Genomic DNA, 17,929 nt, shown 5'->3' on the forward strand with positions numbered 1-17,929 from the left:
ACAGCCACCTTGTCTGGGGATTATGGAGCATCCAGGCAAGGAAGAGGTAAGCGGAGGTCAAGTAGCATCAGACCCCAGAATGGTACAACAGATACCTGGCTTTCCTTAGGTGCAGCCCCACTACCATCCCCTTCTCCCCTGCCAGGTAGGGATCAAGGCAATCTAATTTCCGTACTATGCAAATTGTCTCTTAATTATGGAAACCAAGTTATGGCCTATGAAATTCATGCTGCCTCTTCCCCACCTCAGATTGCATATATGATACTTAGAAAAGTACATATTTAACTCAGAGCTAAATAGAAGCCATTAGATACTGTAAGACGTCCAAGGATGCAATCTGTTTCTTGAGCGTAAGCCCCACTGAAGATAGTGAGACTTACTTTTGGGTAAATGTATGTAGAATTCCACTGTTTAATAAAGCAACCCTTAACTCACATTCATTTGCTACAACACGCACAACTCGACTACATAGTTGTTATTTTTCTTAAGCATGCACATGCCTTACATTATCAATATATGCACATTTTGTCAACCCTTGGGTGGCAAATTTTATATCTATCCTGACAGTACTGCAGAAAAAAAATAAGCTAAGAAGCTTTATGCAAACTTATCTCTACCTGCTGGGAGCATAAATGGTTGTTCTTCCTTGTGTGCTGTACTTTATGGTTGTGAGCTAGGAGCATCATGAAAGGAAGGGAGATACACGATTAGGAGTGATAGGGATAAGAGGGGGGCTGGGGATTAGGAGGAAGAATGTGGGAATGGGGATGGACAACCATTGGTTTACTTCTGGAATAGTTCAAAATAATAAGAGGGGTCCCTCACACTGTCCTCCTTGACAGCATGATCTCCAGAAAGGTAGTCTAGCTTCTGCCTCCAGCTGAAAACTTCATCCAAAAAACACCTAGCACATTTATCGGATCTTGCAAAACTGAAGCAGTGGCATGACCTTCTGACAGGCATGAAACAGATGTCAACCATTAAAAATAGATATATTGAAATTATTGTTGAAATGTCTTTTAATTTTTAGTATCTGTAACATGGTCAACTCTTGTCCGTTTTCTCACTGATGTGCCTTGTTTCTTGCCCAAATTCATAATTATGGGATACAATTCACCAGTTAAGGTTTTATTTTGATGCTAGTAAAATTACAGACCATTTCCTCCCTCGAGAGTCCATATTTCCTTAATAAACAATATTGTGTGATCTCCACAATCAGAACCAGCAGGACAGAGGTGGCTTCCCACAGCACAATTTAGGGTGTCTGGAATAGGTGTGGAAGGAAACAGTTATGACTGTACTCTATATTATGCCAAGGCACCCACCCCACGGTGGGGTGTGACTGGCACCCACTGAGCCTTTTCAAAAACCAAAATGTCCACTAGTCCAAACAAATTGACAACCTCTGAGCCAGGCCACTAAGATAGCAGTATAGATGTGCTTTCAACTCTTTAGAAGGACACTCTTTGTGGGGAAGAAAGTTTCTAGATCTACACTGCTGAGGTGGATCAGAGTCTGCATTTATCTGTTTTAAGAAGCACCTGCTTCTGCTGTGTTGGGGGGATAGGGAAGTTCACCAGGAGTGCTGCTACCTCAGCTGTGTTCAGTAGCAATAATCCACTACTAGACATTTGCAGGGAAGCCATCAGCATTGGTGTTACGCATTGCGATGAGCTGAGTGCCTTTGCTTCTTTTAAAGCTGCCTTTAGTGCTTCAGTCGTGTAGCTCACCTTGGGAGATAGTTTCAAAGAAGGATGGATACAGGTTTGAAACATACCATATGAGGATATCCTCCTCCACTGTAGGGAAATGTAAGTCCAGCATTCCAAGTTCCTTTTTTACAGCAGATAGATGAGTACCCTGCTTAACCTGAAGGTTTCATTTATTGCTACTGGGAAGACTTGAGGCAAGGGGGTGTCTCCAGCTCTCACAATTTCAGTCCTATGCTATTCGGATCTGGGAACCTGTTCTCTTTCTTGCCTCTTGCCTGTTACTTCTGCTGTTCAAGGTTGCTAGCGGGGAGAGTTTGAGGATTTCCAAGGTCATTGCTTGTTTCTATGTTACATCCCAAAACCGGGGATGGCTCTGTGCCCCACAGGACAGTTGAAGTCAAGTCCAATTTACACAGCCCTGTCTGTTGGAACGAGTGGGAGCAGCACCCCATTGGAGGAAGACACTCTCCATTCACTGGAGAAAAGGAACTTCACAGTAAGTCCAGTGCTCTACTCTGTGCTCTCAAAAACCTCTGCTCATCCACCTCCCAAAATAAATAAAACAGTCGAATTGGCACATTACAGTCTATTGACGTGGCCCATCCACGTGCTAAGAGATGTAGTGAATATGCACACTGTATAAAGCCACCAAGCCATTTTGCACTAAGTAACCAAGCCAGCAGGGAGCAGTATAATTCACACAAAATCCTTTTGTGTTTATGGGCCTGTTAGCGTGTGGTCCTTCAAAACCTGAGAGCCAGGTGCACAAATCATGATTAGGTCTCTGGTATACAAGGTTAACCTCCCCTCCTATACAGGTTTTCTAATGCCAGGATGGGGAAATCTCCAGATGTTGTGAGACACCCAACCCCCATCAGCCCAGCCTTACAGTGTTGAGGGATGATGGGAGATGCAGGCCAGCTCTGTCTAGAGGGCCATGCCTGCACAAAGCCCGTCCTTCCACCTCAGTTGCCAATTTGTCGAGCAGACCTAATATTGTCTTTGAAGAGTAGTATATACAGGGTGAGTCCTTTAAAAGAGACCCCATGGATACAGAGTACACATGTTCCACAGGGCCTCTTTTAAAAAGAATCGCCCTGAAAATTACACCTGGTGCAAATGTCCCCTTTTCATTTAGGGTGGAGTTCACGAATCCATCTGTTTAGATATTTATTTCATGATATATGGCCAATATTAATGCTGCAGTCTGCACCCTACAAAATGGGGGGGTATCCCTATACAACCTGGCTCCACCATGAGGGCAAGGAATAAATGCAGTTACTGAAGTCTGTAGTAGTGACTGGGCAGGGGCACTAGGAATCCTGATTGACCTAGTTAGAGCCACATAATAAGTTTACCCTGTCCAAGCACCTCTTGTTGCTCATAGGGAAAGATAACTTGCTATTTGGCTAAGAAACAATTGCACCTTTGGGAGTTGCTGAGGCTGCTCTGCACGACGCATTTGAAGTGTCCCTGCGCCATGTGCAATGGATTCGGAGGGAGAGACGTGGGTGTTGCCTCTTCCCTCGCTGCCTTGTGATGCTTGCCCAAATCTCTATGCTTAAACGCCTCCCCGCCTTTTAACTCTTGGCAGCTGTGCACCAAACGGACCTCAGAACAGCAGCCTGGTTACCACACTGGCATTTCCTCCGAGCCTGGCAAGTGGCTTAGACACAGCTGCCCAAGCTGGGTTGGTTCCTTGCCTAAGACATAGATAGATATATTTGTAGTGCAGCTGCCCTTCAGCCTGGCTATAAGGCAGAGCTTCCAAGTCTATTCTGCCAGGGCATGAAACTCACCAGGGCTTTGCCAAACTTCACCTTGACTCTAGTGTCCCCTTCCTATTCACTCTGATTCTTATGGAAGCTCATAGGAGATTCATCTAGTGCAGGAGCTGGAGGCTTTTGGCTGCCCACGTGTTGGTGGGTTCCATTTCACATCAGCCCCAGCCAGCATGGCCAGTAGCTGGGGAATAGGAGTCCATCAACAATAGGAGGGCTATGCTAATCAGGGCTGAACTTGAGCTACAGTACATTGTCCGGGTTGGAGTGAGATGCGGTTCAGCACTAAAGTAGCTAGTCACTGATGCCAGTGGAGTTAACGCCTTTTTCAAGTAAATCAAAACACAGCTCAGGTCTAGTGGTCTCAGCAACCCTTCCTAGTAGGTCTTGCCCATGACACATTTGCAAGGACTGAGCGTCCCTGCCTTCCCACCCCTCCTCTCCAGTGTTTTCCCCACACAGTCTCAAACTGTATGTCCACAACTAATCTCTATTCTGCTCTTTTCATTTCTCTGCACGCTCTTGGAGACTAGAAGGGAGGGGACCGGGCCGCAGCAGGAGGGGAAGGCTCCCTGGATTCTTCAGCTACCTCTTGACCCCTTCCTCTCCAGCCCTGGAGTCTGAACTGCACTCTGCCACTGACTCTAACTGCTCACTAAACCCTGTTGCCCCTCCAGCTTCGCCCCAGTCTTCTCCCTCTGACCACTCCCCTGGCTCTGAGCCTTCTTCCCCTGGTGGTTCACTTGGGGGGGGGTGTCCCCAGCTAGTGCCTCCCACCACTCCTCTGCAGCCAGCCAGTCTATGACACTGTGTAAGAGTGTCCCTGAGCATATGCAGGGTAGCATTCCTCTAACACTGGAAAACTGATGTAACCCTTCACTTGTCCAGATGTGGAGGCAGGGTTGCCCTGTCAGCATTTGGCGTCTTACACAGGTTTGAATCTCAGTACCTCTTCTTTTATTCCTTAAGTCTAGCACCTACCTAGAAGGCCCATAATTTTCTTCTCTCCCTCAGCCCCTCCCCATTTTATCATACCTTTCAGCATTTCACAGATGCAAATATGTACTTTTAACACCCATATTCTCACACCTAAGGATTGCTGTTTGAGCACATGTGTGCGCGCTCTCACCCTCACCATTAAACACTGCTGCGGGCTCTTCTCCACCTGTGTGCGCTATATTCATTTATTCTGCAATAATATGTGATTTAAAAGCACAGAAACACTTCTGTTTACTTAAAAGATCTACTAGGGATGCATAATTACTCCTATAATTTGTTGCTGCCATGAACCTCATGGTGTATGTAAAATAGCAAACTGTAATATATCATAGTATTTGTGCGTGAACGTTTGCACGCAGGTGCCCTAAAGCAGAATTGGCCAGTCTTCAGGCTTGCAGCATCAACTTTGGCTTCAAATCCTGAGAATCACCAATTGGAGCCTGGTGCAAAAGCCACACACCAAGACAATGCTAAGCCCATAAATGTGTGTTTGAGAACCAGAACGGTGCAAAGCTCACAGTCCGTCAACACACACACACACTGCTTTCTTGACTTGAGCAGCATAAATTCAGGAGTGGTCTGTGGGTAGTCATTTTGTTGTTTCCATTAGTTAAATAATTAGGAGCCAGAAATTCTTCCTAGCCTACCGGAAATTACCCAGAGATCTGCTATCCTATGTCTCTCTCTCCCCCCCCCCCCCGCCCCATCCAAAAGCAACATGGCAGCTGGAAGATTTAACATCTATGTATTTGACAAACCTAATGACGACTCCAGTAATTCACACTAACGCTAATCTAGCACAAAGCCAGGGCGATCCCTGGCAAATGGGAATCGGAGCATATGAGGTTCTGGTATGGACATGGGTTAATATTCATTCACAAGCAGAGACACACAGGCACTCTGTGTGTTTGAGTGTTTGTGGTGGTGGGGGGGTCGGGAGAAGAATTGCTCTTCTCCAAATGCCATGTAATTTGTCACTCCCACGCATGGTCTGTTTGGCAACGACGTCGCCAAGGTTTCACACGTGGCACCCGGCTGCCGGAGCTGGCAGAAGAAGAGCTGAAAATGCCTTTCTAATAAAATAGAAATGAAATGGGAGAGGAAAGAGAACTCTCAGGGTACTTGTTCAGTAAGTCTATTCAATATGCACTAGGTCTGAAAAGGGTCCTTTTAATTCTTCCTCCTCTCCCCTGCTTGTCATTGTACAAGCTGATAGGCTGGGGAGAGGTCTAGGCAATTGCTTTCACCACCAGGGTTTGCTTTGTACAAAAGTAATATTTAAGTGTGGTTGATGCAAGCTGTAATTGCACAGACACAAACCATGCACTTGCCTCCTAGTTTGCAATAAATCCTTAACCATGGTTTAGAGTTTTTAGACATTACATTTAACTGTGGTCAAGTATTAAGTATCCAGTGGGCCTAAATCTGTCTTGCAAGGTAGATATTTCACAAGAGCTAAAAAAATGTTACTGCAATCTTAGGGTTTGATAGATATTTACAAATAAGTGGGGTTTTGGAATTGCCTCCTCTATCATGGGAAAGGACAATGGGTTTATATTAATTTTCTGTTACCTGGGGCCCTCTGAAGCCGAGATATCTAAAAAGCTTAAGGTCTGAGCCAACAACTTGTGAAACAGTAACACAATGTGTCTGAGCATGTGCAGTTAAAGCTGTTCTTCTGTCACCACCAAACAACTCTTAACGCTGGATAGGATGCAATGATTCAGCCTTGGAGGTAGTGACTTCCAGAAGGACCTGATTCTTAGAATCACACAAGGGACAATTAAACACTGGATGTCAATTTCCAGAAGTATTTGATCTGGGGCACCCCAAGAAGTCGGCCTACTAACTAGCAATTTAGGGGAGGATAAATTCCAACTTTGATCCATGGGAACATCCTTCCTTTAGTTTCCGATACTGAGTAGAAAGTGACGTTATGTAAACCGAAGAAACCATGGTTACAGCTTGTGGTTTGTTGAAAGCGAGACAAACCATGAGTCCAGGTTCAGATGACTCGTGGCTTAGCTGATCGTGGCACAGCAGCAGGAGGAGGGCAGCAGTCGCAATCTCTCTGGAAGCTCACATTCTCATGCTTAGGCACGGGTCATTGCGTGGCCTTCGTCAAGTCACATTGTAACAGTAAAAATAATTGTAACAGTAAAAATTATTTTTAAAGAATTGGAAAGATCTGCACAAATTAAATGTCATGACAACAGAAAGAGTTAATATTTAACAATTATGTAGATTGTGTGGTTTTTCATATATAGTTGTTGGTTTTAAGGGGTTATTTCTGTACTGGGGTTTTATTATCACTGGATACTATTGTCACTAAATGAAGAGTGTGATTGCACTTCAAAATGCATGTTGTTGTTTTTCTATTGGGGTTGAGGGGCATTTATAGGGTCAACCAGGCCAGTTTCGTCTTCTACCCAAGCACCAAGGCTTGACTCCTTTTCCCTGCCACACACAGAGTGAGATTGATAGCTATGTGTAAGTGTAATATTTCTCTTCTCTTGGGTACAAGACAGAGAGGGAGGTTCTTACAAATCTGGTTCCCACTAGACTAGAGCGGGACTGGGAACCCTTCCCATCCTCCTTTGTACCATCTGCCTGCCAAGCTGTCACTTAGGTCCCAACTGCTTGCAATCTGCAGGCATGAATACAAGAGTTATTTATTTCTTGAAGACTTGGTCCTTTTCCTACCACCACAGTCAAGGACAGTAAAGTATCTTCCTAGACCCTCCCTTCCATCTGTCCCCCAAATCCAGAGAGGGGAGAGATCTTGCCATTTTCTTTAATGTTGCTAACTGGGGTCAAGACAGAGTTGGAAAATTTATTATGCATTTCTTGCAACACCTATTTCGAGAAATGTATCTTCTCATCTCGTCCTGTATATAGATTTGCCACCATTTTCCAGACAGAACTACTCTTCTTAAAAGACTGGATGGTAGGCAGAAATTCAACAGGACCAGCCTTGGTTAATGCAGAAAATGTGATGGGGAAGGAAGAAATTGCTAAGTTTCTGCTTGTGTGCTGTCAACTAGCACATGACATGTCCTGCCAGGGGAGGAAATATGTGAAACCTACCAGATTCCTAGGGACGCGGGTGGCGCTGTGGGCTAAAGCCTCAACGCCTAGGGCTTGCCGATCGAAAGGTCGGCGGTTCGAATCCCCGCGGCGGGGTGCGCTCCCGCTGCTCGGTCCCAGCGCCTGCCCACCTAGCAGTTCGAATGCACCCCCGGGGGCAAGTAGATAAATAGGTACCGCTTACCAGCGGGAAGGTAAACGGCGTTCCGTGTGCGGCTCTGGCTCGCCAGAGCAGCGTTGTCACGCTGGCCACGTGACCCGGAAGTGTCTTCGGACAGCGCTGGCCCCCGGCCAATAGATGTGAGATGGGCGCACAAACCCCAGAGTCTGTCAAGACTGGCCCGCTCGGGCAGGGGTACCTTTACCTTTACCTTTACCAGATTCCTACATCTTAGTAGTCTCTTGCCCCACAACCCTTGCCTATATACTTTCCCTTTCCTTCCTCTGGAGTGTCGGAGACAGAGCATTGAGTAGAATGGAACTGCACCTTGTAAAAGTTCCTTCAGTATTACGTTCAAATAATATTGTGTGTAACGGAGACTGCTTTGGTTGCCTTCGTGGATGATCTACGTTGCAAAATGGACAGAGCACGTGTGTCCCTGTTCGTTCTGCTGGACCACTCAGTGACTTTTGATACCATTGCATCCTTCTGCACCACCTGTCTAGGATGGGACTTGGAGGCACAGTTTTACAGTAGCTCCAATCCTCCTTGGAAGAGCAAGTTCAAAAGGTGGTGCTGTGGGATACTCCTGTGCCCAAGGGGGTCCCTTGGGTTCCATCTTGTCCCCCTTGCTATTTAAAACATACACGGAACTGCTGGGAGAGGTCGTCTGGAGTTTTGGCATACAATGCTATCAGTATGCTGATGACGCACAGCTCTGTCTTTCCTTTCCATCAAAACCCTTAAAAAACTACCACTGTGATTTATTGCAGTAATGGGCTGGATGAGGGTGAACAAGTTCAGGACAAGACAGAGGTGCTTCTGGTCAGTTGGAAGGTGGATGAGAAAATAGGACTTCAGCCATTGTTGGATGGGATTACACCACCCTTAATGCCTCAGTTGGGGTGTGCTCCTGAATTCTGCCCTGAACCTGGATGCCCAGGTTTTGGTGATGGCCTGGAGTTCACTTGCACAATTATGGCTCCGGAACTAGCTTGTGTCTGTTCCTTCCGATGTCTGATCTGGCCACAGGGATGCACACCTTAGTTGCATGCTCTACACAGGGTTGCCTTTGAAAAGTATTCAGAAGCTTCAGTTGGTCCAGGGTGCTGCTGCCAGATGGCTGACTGGGGTTGGTTACAGGGAACTCCCTTGTTGAAACAACTTCACTGGGTACTTATCTGATTTTGGGCACAATTCAAAGTGCTGGTTATGACCTATAAAACCATATATATATATATATATATATGCAGGTTTTGGTGTCTTCGGGTGTCTTGTTACTGGAACAGAGCAGAGTCTGGTGTTTGAGTTCCTATAAGTACTGTTGAGGGGTGTGGTGTATAGCCTCCAACGTTCTGGGCAGAGAGGAAGTTCCTAGATTAGTGTGCCTTTTCTTCTTTTGTTCCTTAATTACTTGAGGGATATCTTGGGTGATTTCATGAGTGATATTCTGAATATCACTGGGTGGGTCATTAAGTGTAGATTAGTTGCTAAAGCTTTCGTGTCCTATACACGAAGCCAAGCCAGAGCACAACTAAATGCAGCACAGCCATCTTCTCAGAAAAATCTTCTCAGAAAAACTCTTCACAAGCTCAAGAGGTCAAGACACGAAAGGAACTCAAACACCAGACTCTGCTCTGTTCCAGTAACAAGAAGCCGAAAGCACCAGCCTGAAGATGACGAGTGAGACCTCGTCGAAACGTCGCACAGACACCCCGACTCTTACACGGGAAGACACCCGAAGACACCAAAACCTGCATTCCTGTACCCGTGAAAATCTACGAAAGCAAATATATATATATATATATATATATATATATATATATATATATATATATGGTGTTATATATATATATGGTTACTTGAAGGAGCTCTTCTCCCTATACAAACCTGCCTGGGTCCCATCAATACGAGAAGCATAGTTGGTGGTGATGCAGCAGAGAGCTTTTCTATGGCTGCTCCCATTTTGTGGAATTCGCTCCCAAGAGAGGTAAGATTGGCTCTATCTTTTGTTATCCTTCTGCCAGCATTCTCCACCCACATCGTTCAAGGGCCTTCTGGTGGTTCACACACTGCGAGAAGTGAAGCTACAGGGAACCAGGCAGAGGGCCTTCTCAGTAGTGGCACCCACCCTGTGGAATGCCCTCCCATCAGATGTCAAGCAGAAGAGTAATTATATATATTTTAGGAGCCATCTGAAGGCAGCTCTATAGGGAAGCTTTTTAAGGTTTAATGTTTTACTGTGTTTTTATATATACTGGAAGCTGCCCAGAGTGGCTGGGGCAAACCAGATGGGTGGGGTTCTACTACTACTACTACTACTACTACTACTAATAATAATAATAATAATTGTACATATACCCAACAACCTTAAAAAGATATTAGCACACATTATTGCTTTTCAGATTTGGATCTTCCTGGGCTGGGCAAAACGGGGGTGTTTCTGAGCCTATGCTCCTCCACTTTCTAGAATGGTTATTGCTTTGGTTGATGCTGTACACACAAAAAGTTGACTGGACAGTCTACTCTGTCAATCAGATCCTTAAGTAGCATGTGATACTGTGATCCGCAATATGTTAATATCACAACTATTGACTGCTTCTGCTCCTTCCTGAGAGATCCCAATAAGCGGTCATCTCTTTGGAATCTTCCCATTGGGAAAATCACATGGGTTTCTTCGTCATCTTCCCTTCTGTTCTGCAAGACTGTGAAGCTTATTGAGGAAGCTGCGTGAGAAAGACGAAGTGAGTTGCCCTTAATATGTGCTTGTTTTCCTTTGCCTCCTGAACCCGCAGGTCCTGCCTATTTGGTTATTGGAAGTGAAGGGTCCGGATGGGGCCAAATTCCGAATCCAGGCAAATCCAGCCTATTGCAATGGTGTTAATTATTGTTAATAAGTAAACACAGACCTGCCCAGCCAATCTTCCCAGCGCTGCCCCATCTGGCTCTCAAAAGGCCAAGGGAATTTGGCTGCGGAGGCGCAATGAGAACAAAAGGTAGATTGTCACAAGCAGGGCTCTGCAAGATGCTGGCTCCCCCAGGCGTCCTCCCCACTCCAAAGCACTTTCTGCTGCTGCCCAGCCATGTGGTTTCATCTCTTTTTGTGCCAAGCCATCTGGACAAGAGATTATAGGGTGGCGCCCATGGGATGGCCTGCCGTAATTGTGTATGGCTCATATAGTCCTAATAGATAGGCAGATCTTGGAGGCCAGTTAGGTGTGGCTTAATCTGAGCCTGCATTTAGCCCCGAAAACTGTTTTTCCCAGAGCCCATGGTCAGTCCTGAAGCTAAAGAGTGTGTGAGCTGTGAACCAGGAGATTTCTGATTCAAATTCCACATTAGCCATGAACTCGTGAGGCAAGCCATTATCTCTCATCCTCAACGCCTGCTACCAAATATTGTCAATACTGAGAGGATAATACTACCCTTCTTTATAGGGTCATTGTTAGGTTTACAAAGATAATATATGGGAAGCATTGCGAAATGCTCAATGTGATGATATAAGTGCTATTATGAAGAATATATTTTTGAGTACTAGGAAGACCTTTAACCCTCACCAGTGTGTAAACAAAACCAGGCATTGCAGAGAGGGTACTTAAGAGATTCAAAACGTTTTCCATGTCTGTGTGGGGTTGATGACTGAAAGTATTATTAAAATATTACTCTGCCTGCAAAATATTTAATTCACTATCAGAGGCAAAATGCTCCTGAATTCCAGTTGCTTGTGGGCTTCCAATAGGTATCTGACACGCCTCAGTGAGAACAGGATGCTGTTGTATATTTTGTCTTGTGCATACACCTGACCTGAAGATCTCCCCCCACCCCCCTAAACCCCCCACCCCACCTAAACACACAGCCAAGTTTGCTTTATTCTGGTCATTTGACACCATTTCTCCCTTGTTAAGTGTCTCATTCCACCATTAGCACTGGGAGAGAAGCATGTGATAGGGAACTGGGTGTTTTCCTTGTGACATCTAGTTTCTGCCCTACTAAGGGTGTGTCTTGGTAACAGCCCCCTGTAACTGCAGTCCATGGCATTCTTTGCAGATCTGTCACAGTACATCCATAACTGTCCCTGCTGTAAGGGCATAATCTGAGTCGGAGCTTACTAAGAGCTCTGGGCCCCTTTTTTGGATTTGCACTGAGAGAACCTCTATGCAGGTACAGAGAGGAGTTCTCAGCCTCCATCTTAGAACTTGAAGGGGATTCTGGGTGGGTGAGCTGAGGCCTATATGTGTTGCCTAGCAACTCCCTACACCTCCATAGAGAGGCCAGTCCCCCAAAAAAGTCTGGAAGTGGAACCTGGCTCCAAAAGGGCAGGGGCCTTGCTGTTTGTGCTAATATGTTAAGCTGGTGATTTTGGGCCTGGTTGCGCTCCTGTAGTGTTTCCCCCTGTTCTAGCTTGATGAAGGCAACATTGCTCTTTGGGAACTGGAGTTCCTGTTGCACCACCATGAAAACATAGTCTGCTGTGCCAGAGACCAAATGCAGGTTTGGCTGTGGGTTTACTTGGAGGTGGTTTGAAACAGGGCATCTGAGAGACAGAAGAGGTAGTGAATGGCAGAGATGGAGCAGGCCGCCAAAATGGGTGCCGTGACTGACTCCTGTGACCCCACTCTCTCCCCTGCTTGCCCCCACATACACTTCCCATAAGTGGGTGAAGCAGAGTGGTGTGGGTGACAGCGTCTCGAGCTGATTCTCCGCTGCCCCAGGGGACAACATTTAAAACTATATGCTTCCCAAAGTCTAAATTTTCATTTGCAGCAGTGACGACCCACGCCAGTTGCGGTGTGAATGCAAGATGGGGTTTTTTCCCCCTTTTTCTTTTTAAACACAATTGAGTGAAGCAAGAGCAATGGCAAGATCTTGTTTTCTTCCCGCAGTCACTTCCCAAATTTTACCCTGAGAACCGGTTGCCAGGCAACCGGCTTTAACATGGCAACACACATAAAGGCGGCAGGAGCTGATGTAGGCCCCATCCTCCATCTCTACATGTCAACGCACATTCTGTTCCCACCTCAGAGAGGATTCCTCTCCACCCCTCAGCCCTTCCACTTGTTCGAAATGAAGCTCCAGCGGACATAACTGAGCAAAAAGCCAGAAGAGGCAGTTCCTATCTGCGTTTTCACAACACGCTTAAATCCGTGAAGAGTTTTATCAAGTTTACATGCTTGTTATATTCCTCTTCCCTCCCCCTCCAAGAAAAAAGGACAAAAGAGGTTTCCTCACCTCATATTTTTATACTGCTTTCAGTGAAGCAGAAGGGGAGTAGTTTCAACGCAAAGTCAAAGCAGCAGTACCTTGAAATACCCCAGGGAAGGGCCCGGTTTCAATGGCAGAACATCTGCTTTGCATGCAGGTCCCAAGCCTTATATATGAAAGATCAAATAAAAAAACGTATTAGGAGATAATTTGCGAGATTTCAACTGCCTAGGGGCCTCCACAGGATTTAATCCTGCACTGGTATAATTTAGTAAAAGGTAGATTTCTATGGTCCAAAATTATTCAGAAAATACGTTAAATGAATGTTTGTGTTGTTTATCGGTACCCATATATTATAAAGCTTTTATAATAATTTTATAATAATTTATTATTTATACCCCGCCCATCTGGCAGATTTCCTTTTATTGGGGAGAAGGGCAGGGTTGTTGCTACTGTTCTACATCTTCAGTTTCCTTGTGAGGAGAATACGGTAATATCAGTTTACACATTTTCAAACAGAGTATGAGAGAGCAAGCTAAGTGTGTTAGCACCTACACAACTGAAACAGCACCAGCTGCTCAAAAGCGAACAGTATATGCTTGGAGCCTCCCCCCCCCCCGCCCCCAAATAATAATCCAGGATTGCCTACAATCCTCAGCAAACCTCCCTTTCGGTGACTAAATTCTGCCACACCGCTTCTCTAAGCATCCTTCCACCAGCCAGCAGAACAGGTGGGATGGGACAAGTGGCCACAAACCCTCAGAAGTTATTGACCAAACATCATCTTGCTATTAATGCCCATGGCAGAAGCATTTCTAGCTATTCATTAAACAAAAGCCTCAAGGAAAGCTCATTTTCTATGTCCAAAAAATGATGCTTAAAAGCAACAGGGTTTAATGTACAGCAGGCATGCAAAAAAATAATAATAAAAGGGGACTAAAACCAATGTCTTAAAAGAGAAGCGAGATGTTATTTATGAGTCTCGCCTTTTGCTTTGTCCCTAATTTGCTGGCTTGTAGGATTCTGGAGCTGCAGACTGAAGCTCAGCTGTTCAGGGGAAGGTCACCTGCTGTCAGACACCCATGAGGCAGATCTGGAGGGGTGGGGGCTTTTAACTCTCTGCCTCCCAGAGCTGAGGAAAAAGGCAGACTTGTTCTTTGCTCAGTATTTAATTTTTAAAACAGAGAGGGGTGGTGGTGGTGGTGATAGGTTTGAAATTCCCCGTCCTTTTGAGCCTAGGCAAATTTGAGGCCTGCCACAGTGGGGAGTTGTGTTCTTAGGTATAGTAGGTCACTCTGCCCATGTTCAGAGGTACTTTTCTCTCCGGCCAGCTTGTGGAAGCAAATAATCATTAAAAAAAAGAGGGTCAGGAGATGAGTTATAGGGAGTTTAGAAGTGAAAGGATGTGAAGTGCAGTAAAGTTCAACTTCTTCTTGAGCATTGGAGGCTAGATCCTTTCCTGACCTATCTGCTTCACCTCTGCTACCCGTGATACCACAATTGCCCTGTGCACTTGCTTTTTGGCTACTCAGACTGAATAATCTGGCAGCCACACTTAAGACCCTTAGGGTCTCACACAGGACTCTGCTGGAGGCTGCTATGACATGTAGTAGATACATTGCCCAAGATGGAATATTGGTGCTTGGTTCAAATTTCTGCTCAGCTAGTGGTAGCTTTGTCATTCAGTTTATAACAACTGAACTCTCTCTTCTCCTAGAGAATCTTACCCAGGAGTCCTGTTCCAGCCGTCTCCCGTGTGTGTGTGTGTGTGTGTGTGTGTGCGTGCACACTGGTAATTCAAGGCCATTTGCTTGTCTGTCACCTGTGTTTTTGTGTGTGTGTGTGTGTGTGACACCATTCCTGCCTCTTCCTCTCCCTCCCTCCCTCTCTCCACTGGCAGCTCTTTTCATCTGCATGGATGCTTTCTGCTGCTCAGCCATGCAGAGGGAGATTTTATGAGGCAGGCAGCCAATGCTTGGGCTATGGACAGTCTTAAATTAACTGATGTAAACCCTGTTGCTCTGCACGCCCCTGAGAAATCACTCCTGCCTAAACACTGCCTCTTGATAGACAGCAACTGAGACTGCAGATTCCTCAAGCACCGTCCCATCCCTGTGTCTTAATAGCATCTGATCACAAAAAGGGCCGCACTCATTTTGTTAGCATGGCATAGAGAGAGGCTCAGCCTCAAAACCTTTTTCCAGTGTCAAAGCTCAGTCTGGGAAACACTAGAGCAGGAATAGCCAGTGTAGTGCCCTCCATATATTTCTGGACTTTAGTTTCCATCAGCCCCAGCCAGTGTGACCAATCGGCAGGGATGATGGAGTTGCCGTTCAGTGTCTGTGCTATGTTGTCTACCGTTGTAGTAGGTGAATGGTGTGTTTCCTTTGGGTACAATAGTTGGCCCCTGACTCATCTGGGGTCAGAAGGCAGGACATTTCTGCACCCACCAACCTACCCACCCACACTCAAAATAGATAAATAAAAATAGAATAATCCATCTGAACAAAGCTTTTCATAAGAAGAGCTACTTTGGGTGATCTGATGAGGTGGGTGCAGCAATAAAAATATTGCCTTCTTCAGCAAAATTCCATTCTTCAGTAACCAAGATGGCGCCCTCCAGATATTGTTGAACTCCAACTCCCATAGACGCAGCCAGCATAGCCAAAGGACAGGAATGAATTATTAATTTTTAAATTTCTATCCAACCCTTCCTCCAAAGAAGAAAGTTGTAGCCCAACAATATCTGGAGGATATCATGTTTACTACCCCTGCTGTAGATGGAAATTGGGAATAACAGGGATAAACCTAGGAGTCAGGAGCTGGCTGGATGAAGAGGCGTGGTAGGAGGCACAAGCTGGGGAACCCGCAAGGGAAAACCCAGAGGAGGAAGGCTCAGAGCCAGGGGATTGGTGGTGGGACGCTGAGGAGAGGTCAGAGCGAGAAGATTGGGAGGAGGAGTTGGATGCTGAAGGGGCAGCAGGGTTTAGTGAGCAAGAAGAGCCGGTGACAGGGAGCAGTTCAGACTCTGAGGCTGAAGCAGATGAGGGGGGCCAATATGCTGTTGAATAATCCAGGGAGTCTCCTGCTGCAACAGGCTCTCCTCCTGCCTGATCTCCAATAACTTGCAGAGTAATGAGACTAGTGTAACAGAGGCCAGAGGTGCGCAGACACGGTTTGAAACTGCTTGGGAAACATCCGGGAGAGGAGGAGCCTTAGAGAGGATGGAGGTCAGGGATTAGTCCTGGCAACTGCTCCATAGGGGCAAGGCCTACTGGGAAGGGTTGCTGATACCACTAGGCTGAGTTGTATGTTTCCTTGAATAAAGCGTTAACTTCACCAACAACAGAGGTCTGCTGCTTTTATTGCTGACCTGTGTCTGACTCCAGTCCTCACACTAGGATAGAACAATTATCCTTGACATTTATATATGAAAGGGATACTCTCTCTCTCAGCTGGATATGGAGAAACAGTAATGTAGGCCCCCACCTGAAGTGCCACCTCATCCACCATTTGTGAGAAAATAGATACCTTCTTGCATAGAACCCATAATTAGGGCTGCCATGTGTCTGGATTTTCCTGGTCATTATTGGGATTTCAAGGGTGGAATTGACTTCCGGGGGAGAATTTCCCAAAGGCGGTGCTTTGTCCTGGATCTTGGTGTTTCAGTTCTGGTTTTTACTTTTTGAAATATGGCAACCCTACCCATAATCAGAATACCTAAGAAGAGTTTGCTTTCGTTCATGTGAACACAATATCAAGCACATATGTACGGTCTGTGCAGCATTAGCAGTATACATTGTTCGAAGTGTATTTTTATCTGACAAAACATTGCAGAGTGTGCTCTGCTGTTCAAGGGCTTTTGATTTAGTTCAGCTTGTATGGAACACTTTTGGCTAAAAACTGAAACAGACGTTTAGTTTCCATGGCTGCAGCACATGGGGGGGGGGAATGTGGTTGGCCAGCCGCATGTCGTAGAAACACATTGCAGAAACACAAGTGATGAAAAGTGTCAAAACAATTTCTCCCCAGAAAACTTTAATTATTTTTTTAAACTTCACTTTTGTCTTTTTTCAACAGTTTTACAAAAGATACTTCTACAGATCTTGTGGTGGCAAAAAAAGAGAGGAGCACCAAAAATAGCTGTGCAGTAATTAGGTGAGTATAAAATGATGTTGGCTTCCAACTTTTTTGTACTTGATTTTGCTTAAAACATTGTTTTTTACTCTTTCTGATAGTATTGATTAGGGTAGATGAAAGCACAGCAGTTTCAGGTTTGTTTTTAAGGCTTTAAACAGGAGCAACTTGTGCTAGTTACCTGCCTCCAAGTGGTCTGTTTAAACTTTGTGTTGAAAGATTAAAATTCAGCTGAAATATGGGACCTTGTAAAAAATATATGCAGATTTGCATAATTTCTCTTCTTTTTGCATATTTGATTCTAGTCTTGCTAGTGGTAGGAGCTTTTCAGGACACTGAAGGCCCAGCTCCAATCTTTGGAAATGGCATTTAACCATTTGATCTGGATCTTGAGGTTTCAACAGGCGCTGTCCAGTGTACACACACTTGTAAGCATATCTTCAAAGCCAAAAGGCCCCAGCTCTACCATTAGGCAGAGCTGAGTATATTTTAAAAAACAAACAAACACATAAAGTGTGAGTTGTTCACAATATTGTTGTATTTTTACTGTTGGGGAGAGGGAAAGGTGTTTGTGAGGTTTTCTGTCTCAGATGCCAAAATAATTTGACCAGTCTTAGGTACCACCTAGCTTTGACTTGCAGGCAGCTCAGGCAGCGTTACCTCATGCTCATCCAACAATACATTATGTGATTTATTGATTTACTAATGGGCTATCAATACAACAGGCACTGAGTGTTGATGAACATGCACTCACTAAACCATTTGGATCTCTGCCTCTTGATGCACTCTTTACCTTTCTCTTATTGGCTAATTGATTCTGATGTCAGAGATCCCAGCCAAGGTGTTTTTCA

At 45.3% G+C, this 17,929-nt stretch overlaps 1 protein-coding gene across 1 annotated transcript in view; it reads right to left on the reverse strand.

Moving 5' to 3' along the window:
- Positions 1-10,185: 10,185 nt before the first annotated feature.
- GJD3 (gap junction protein delta 3) overlaps positions 10,186-17,929 on the reverse strand; it is a 348,483-nt gene continuing 340,739 nt past the window's right edge. Inside the window, exon 3 of the transcript XR_014213261.1 lies at positions 10,186-10,196. The gene's annotated coding sequence lies outside the window, so the exon portion shown is untranslated. The remainder of the gene's footprint in view (positions 10,197-17,929) is intronic.

The sequence above is a fragment of the Podarcis vaucheri genome, assembly GCF_965113315.1.
Source record: "Podarcis vaucheri genome assembly, chromosome: 13".
Taxonomy (NCBI): Eukaryota; Metazoa; Chordata; class Lepidosauria; order Squamata; family Lacertidae; genus Podarcis; species Podarcis vaucheri.